The sequence below is a fragment of the Coloeus monedula genome, assembly GCF_965178545.1.
Source record: "Coloeus monedula genome assembly, chromosome: 3".
In the NCBI taxonomy this organism is placed as follows: Eukaryota; Metazoa; Chordata; class Aves; order Passeriformes; family Corvidae; genus Coloeus; species Coloeus monedula.
Genome location: NC_138783.1, coordinates 57,812,957 through 57,818,956, shown reverse-complemented (window position 1 = coordinate 57,818,956; position 6,000 = coordinate 57,812,957). Strand labels below are relative to the sequence as shown.

Below are 6,000 nucleotides of genomic sequence, written 5' to 3'. Positions count from 1 at the left end.
CACTTATGCCACACACTGTGACACAGTTTAGAACCAATCTTCTGTTTCTTTTATCTGTGCAGTCTTTGCATGGCTTTGTTGCACAGCTTAGTAGTTTTTACGGTGAACGAAAATGTAGTTCACCCACCTATTCACAAAAATGAACATGCACCCCCTGACTTCTGAAGCATCTAAAACGATTGTAGAACCCAGAAAGAGCCCTTCATTAAAGACTAAACAGAAATAAAAACCATTGTTTAAGTAAAAAGAGAATGCAGGAAGAAGCAGGAATTATCTAGAAAAGTAAAGGAGATCCAGCAGCAAAAAAAATCTCATATACTTTTTATAGGTTGTAGGTGGTACCGGGAAGAAAAGTGCAATTTATGAGGCGGTCAGGGTAGTTTCCCTCTTTCTCTCAGTAAAATGGGGCAGGCTAGCGTTTGAAACCACCCAGGACTGAAAAAGCTGCAAGGGTAGAATTTTTCTTATTTTTTTTCTTCCCTAACCCCTTCCCTAGTATACGAAGTTGGGGATTTTGTCTGAATGTAGCTTTGGGGCCTCTTTCTTTTCTGTGTTGCAGAAGCTGCTGCAGGCACATGCTGCCCCATCTCCGCCTGTGGAACTCCGGTTCTGTCGGTCCTCCCCGAGCTTCCCCCTCACATGCCGGGTCTCAGGAACACCTGTGCCGATTCCCGGAGTCTTTCCTTTGTGGGGGGACAGAGTTGTCAGCCCACACTGCTCAGACGATCCATTGGGTATTGCTCAACACACCTCCTCGCTGTGTCCCTGCTGCCAGGTTAGTGCCTGGACGAGCTGCTGCTGGAGCGGAGTAATGCTGGGAAGCTACATTGCCTCTTCGATCCGAACGAAAAGAAATCCCAGGCCCCAACAGCACCTACACTTGCACCCACATCAGAACAGCTCATGAGGAGGTGAAAATCAGTTGCGTATCTGCTGGGCTAAAAGCACACCTGATGTCCTGAGGAACCCGGCAGCACTGAATTTAAGCGGGAAGTGTGAAGGGCGGGAGGGCACGGGATTCTCAGGCAGGGTCTTACAGTCTTGTCTGCGCCTCGTCTGACTAAAACCAGGCTGCAGCCTCCAACCCACGTCCCGTGCTGAGGCCGCCGGTCGGCCACGAGAGGCGACCCCGAGCAAGCGAGCGGCAGCCCCCAAGCCCGACGGAGCAGGCACGAGCAGCCCAGCCCCCTTGTCGGGCACACGGCTCCCGGGGACATCCCAAAGGCCGTGCCCGGGCACTCCCGGCGGGGAGGGGCCGGGGCCGGGGCCGGGGCCGGGGCCGGGGCCGGGGCCGGGGCGAGGGCGAGTGAAGCGCGCGAAGCCCGCACCGCCCTGCGCGCGCCCTGCTGCCGTGGCTGCTTCCGGGGCGGCCGCCGCTTTCCCGCCAATGGGAGCGCGCGGCTGCGGCCGCCGCGGGGGCGGGGCAGGGCGGGAAGCGTCGCGAGAGCGGGGGCGCGCGCCGGGGGCGGGGCGGGGCGGGGCCGGAGGGGGCGGGGCCCGCTGGGGCGGGGGCGGCGGGTCCGGTCGGGCGCTCCGGGGCCGCGCCGCTGCGGGGCCATGGCCGCGGGCGGCGGGCGCTGAGGAGGCGGCGGCGGCGCCGGCGGCGGTCGCAGCCACAGGTACGGATAGCTCGCTCTTCTTCCTACCCCCTCCGCCCGCTCCCCCACGGGCCGCCCTGCCGGGGAGCTCGGGCGCAGGGCGGGGCGCCGCCGCCGGCCTGTCAGTTGGGGCTCGCTGCCACAGGTGGCCCGGGGGCTCCCGGGAGGGCGCGGGGCAGCGCATCCTCCGCCGCTCTTCCCAGGGAAGGTTCCCGTGGGGCAGCGCAGCTCCCGCGGGCCCCACCGGTCACCTGGGGGGGGGCCGGGGGCGAGGCCGGGGCCGCGCTGCAGCTCAGCGCGGGGGTGACACGAGTTGGGGAGGGGGGACCGCAGCGCTTCGGGCCCGGGAGCCGCGGGGCGTGCGGGGTTCGCGATCGCAGGTCCCCCCGGTGCCCCCGTGGGCCAGGGCTGTCCGTCTGCAGTCTCGGTTGGGGACTGACTGACCCGTGCTGGTGCTGTCGTGGTCGGTGCACGGAGTCTCCGTGAGTTCGCGTTCCTTCCTACGTTGTTTGGGTTGTGGTCGATGCGGACGGGTTAGGTAAGTTCAGCCTATTCTCAGCATTTCGCTGTAAAAGTGTCTCCTCGCTCTCCCTCCCTCCCGCCGCACGTCCTCCTCCCAGTTCCTTTTCCCCCTCAAGGGAGGAGGAACAAGGAGCGTTCCTCCTTTGCTTTCTTGGCTCTTTTGAGGGGCTTTCTTTGTCTTTCTTATAACAACTGAAGTACTTTTCTCTGGTTTTCAAAAAAAAAAATCCAATATGCAAAAGGAAAAAGAAAGGGTGAGCTGTAGATCCGAACTGTATTTAGTACTGTGATGTACTGCTGGAGTGAGATAGGGAGGAAAAAATCCCATTTACATTGTATCTGGAAAAGATCAGTGATACTGAAATAAATGGTAACAATGCTCGGAATTTATCCATTTTACGCTTGGGAAGAGTCTTACATTGCTTTGTGTTTGTAAGATTATTTCAGATTCGTACAGTTAGCCTTTGGTGATAGATACCACCAATATTTAATTAATCCTTGAGAACTAAACGAGGTATTCTCTGGTGAAATTTTCTCTAGGTGGGAATAAGTTTGCTTGAGAAAATGCTGCAGCCTAGTCACTTACTTTTATTAGAAAATAATATTCCCACCTTACTTGGTGTAGTACTGATATGTACACAACAGAATGAAGTACAGAAACTTAAAGTTTATTGCATAAGCCACAAAATCTAGGCTAATGGATATCGCTAGTACATAACATTTTTTTCCCGGGAAGTGTTTGAGAATCCAGACCCAGGACTGGGGGGAAGCTGTGAGTGATGACTTTCTAGTGATGACCTAGGAAAAGAAAAAGAAGGATGCTTTTGAAATTGCTGCTTCTATGTGACAAAAATACTATGTAAGAGAATTAAAACCAAACAATTAAAAGAGGACCCAGCCTGTCATTAATGCTCACCATAAAAGATGTATTTTGCTCTCTTCTTAGTGTGGGTCTGGCTATAGTTAAGACAACTTGTATTTCATAACTGGACTTTTTGAAGACTGGCGACCTGATCACTGAAACTGATAAATCATTAGAAATGAGAAGTAGAGAAGGATCTGTTAGACTATTCTGCCTGATTGTCAGCACAGACTTGCTTAATTTGGTTTTCAATAGCAATTTTTTGGTAAGGTTATAAATACACATGCAGGACAACCAGGGAATTAGGCCCAACCAATACGGATTTATGAAAGGAAGGTTCTGCTTGACCAACCTGATCTCCTTCTATGACAAAGTGACCCGCTTAGTAGATGAGGGAAAGCCTGTGGATGATGTCTGTCTTGACTTCAGTAAAGCGTTTGACACCGTCTCCCACAGCATCCTCCTAGAAAAACTGGCTGCTCACGGCTTGAATGGGAGTACTCTTCAGTGGATAAAAAACAAGCTTGATGGCTGGGCCCAGAGAGTGGTGGTGAATGGAGGTAAACCATGCTGGAGGCCAGTCACTAGTGGTGTCCCCAGGGGTCAGTTCTGGGACAAGTCCTGTTTAACATCTTTATTGATGATCTGGACATGGGGATTGAGTGCACCCTCAGTAAATTTGCAGACAGCACCAAACTGGATGGGAGTATTGATCTGATTGAGAGTAGGAGGGCACGTGGAGACCTGGACAGGCTGGATCAGTGGGCTGAGACCAGTGGTATGAGGCTCAACAAAGCCAAGTGCCAGGTCTTGCACTTGAGTCACAACAACTGCTGCAGCGCTACAGGCTGGGGGAAGACTGGCTGTAAAGCTGTTCAATAGAAAGGTTCTTGAGGGTTCTGGTTGACAGTGGCTGAACATGAGCCAGCTGTGCCCAGGTGGCCAAGAAGGCCAGTGGCAGCCTGGCCTGTATCAGCAGTAGTGTGGCCAGCAGGAGCAGGGCAGTGACTGTTCCCTGTACTCGGCACTGGTGAGGCCACACCTCAAATCCTGTGTCCAGTTCTGAGCCCCTCACTTCTGTACATGAAACCTACACAGTTACATGATTGTGTTAGAGTTGTCACTTCCAAAAGAACATTGAGACACTGGAGCATGTCTAAAGAAGGGCAACAAGGCTCATGGAAGGTGTAGAATACATCTTATGAAGAGTAGCTGAGGGTGTTTAGCCTGGAGAAGAGGAGACGCAGGGGAGACCTCATTGCTCTCTATAACCACCTGAAAGGAAGGTGCAGTGAGTGAGGGCCAGTCTCTTCTGCCATGCCTGCAGTGAGTGGACCAGAGGAAATGGATGGTTGAACTAGATAATCTTGTAGGCCTCTTCCAACCTTGATGATTTTATGATTCTAAAAAGTGTTGGTTTTAAATTTCATATTTGGAATGAATCATTCAAAGCTCAGTGTTTGATTAAGCCTGGCTTTTGCAAATCATCATCACAGTTCTCTGGGCTGCTTCAGGTCAGTGTGTTGAAGACAAAAAAAACCCCGTACTTTTTCTTTAAAAGAAAGATGTCTATTTTTGCTCTAGTACTACTAAAAGACTTCCTTTTTAAAACGTAATATAGATATACTATTGTCGTGGCCTAGAATCTTTTATTTGAAGTATAATTTTAATAAGAACATACTACATGTATTTTAAATTTAGTGCCTGTATAGTTTAAATTTCTCATAACCTATATGTGTTTAACATAGGTATGCAGATGTCCACATACGCCCCTATAACAATTGAAGAGATTTACTCACCACATTTACAGAAAAAAAAAAATTCTTCTTTTCTGCCAGCTAAGGTTTGTCAATATAGACTGACTTAGAGTGAATTTAGGCATGGGATAGATTTACACAAAGAGATTAAATCCATGGCAAATTTCCTATTAGATTCCCTTAAGTTGATTATTTAATTTTGCTCCTTACATATATTCAAACAAGGATACATGTATATGGAAAAGCTAGCTAAATGCTTGTTACATGCTCTGATGAGAAGAGTGTTCCTCAGCAAATCGCTGGAAAAATGGGTTTATAAATTCATAGAATGCTTTGGGTGGGCTAGAAGGGACCTTTAAAGGCCATCTAGTCCAACTACCCTGCATCTACAACTAGATCAGGTTGCTCAGAGCTCTGTCCAGCCTGACCTTGAATGTTTCCAGGGATGGGGCACCTACAACCTCTGGACAGCCTGTGTCAGTGCCTCACCACCCTCATTGTAGAAGATTTTTTATATCTAATCTAAACCTACCCTCTTCTAGTTTGAAGCCATTCCCCCTTATTCTAATACAACAGGTGCTGCTAAAAAGTTTGTCCCTGTCATTCTTATAAGCCCCATTTAAATATTGAAAGGCTTCTGTAGGGTCTTCCCAGAGCCTTCTCCAGGCTGAACAACTCCCACTCTCCCAGGCTGTCTTCATAGCAGAGATGCCCCATCCCTCTGATTGTTTTTGTGACCCTCCTTTGGACGCTCTCCAGCAGGTCCATGTCTTTCCTGTGTGGAGGACTCCAGAGCTGGATGCTGCACTGCAGGTGGACTCTCACCAGAGCAGAGAATCACCCTGCTGGCTATGCTGCTTTTGATGCAGCCTAGGACGTGGTTGGCTTTTTGGGTTGCAGTCGCACGTTGCTGGGTCACGTCCACTTTCTTGTCCACCACTACCCCCAAGTCAGTCTTCTCAGGGCTGCTCTTAATCAGTTCATCCTACAGCTTGTATTGATAGTGGGAATTTACCCCAACCCAGATGCAGGACCTTGCATATGGTCTTGTTGAACCTCATGAGCTTCATATGAGTCCACTGCTTGAGCTTATCCAGGTCCTTCTGGAAAGTATCCCATCCCTTAGGCACATCAACCACACTGATGCCTTAGGTTATAACTTTCATATTTTTCAAATCCTGTACTGCCTAGTGTGTAACTCTAGGGTTTCTTGTAGCCTGTTAACTTCTGCTCTCTAATGCTAGGTAGACATAACAAAGCC

The 6,000-nt window shown here is 50.3% G+C and overlaps 1 protein-coding gene across 4 annotated transcripts in view; it reads left to right on the top strand.

Annotated features, from left to right (window-relative positions):
• The first annotated feature begins 1,495 nt into the window (after positions 1-1,495).
• The window catches only part of AKAP11 (A-kinase anchoring protein 11), a 44,824-nt gene continuing 40,319 nt past the window's right edge, over positions 1,496-6,000 (top strand). For all 4 annotated transcript variants that reach the window (XM_082278513.1, XM_082278512.1, XM_082278511.1 and 1 more), the window contains exon 1: positions 1,496-1,619. The gene's annotated coding sequence lies outside the window, so the exon portion shown is untranslated. The remainder of the gene's footprint in view (positions 1,620-6,000) is intronic.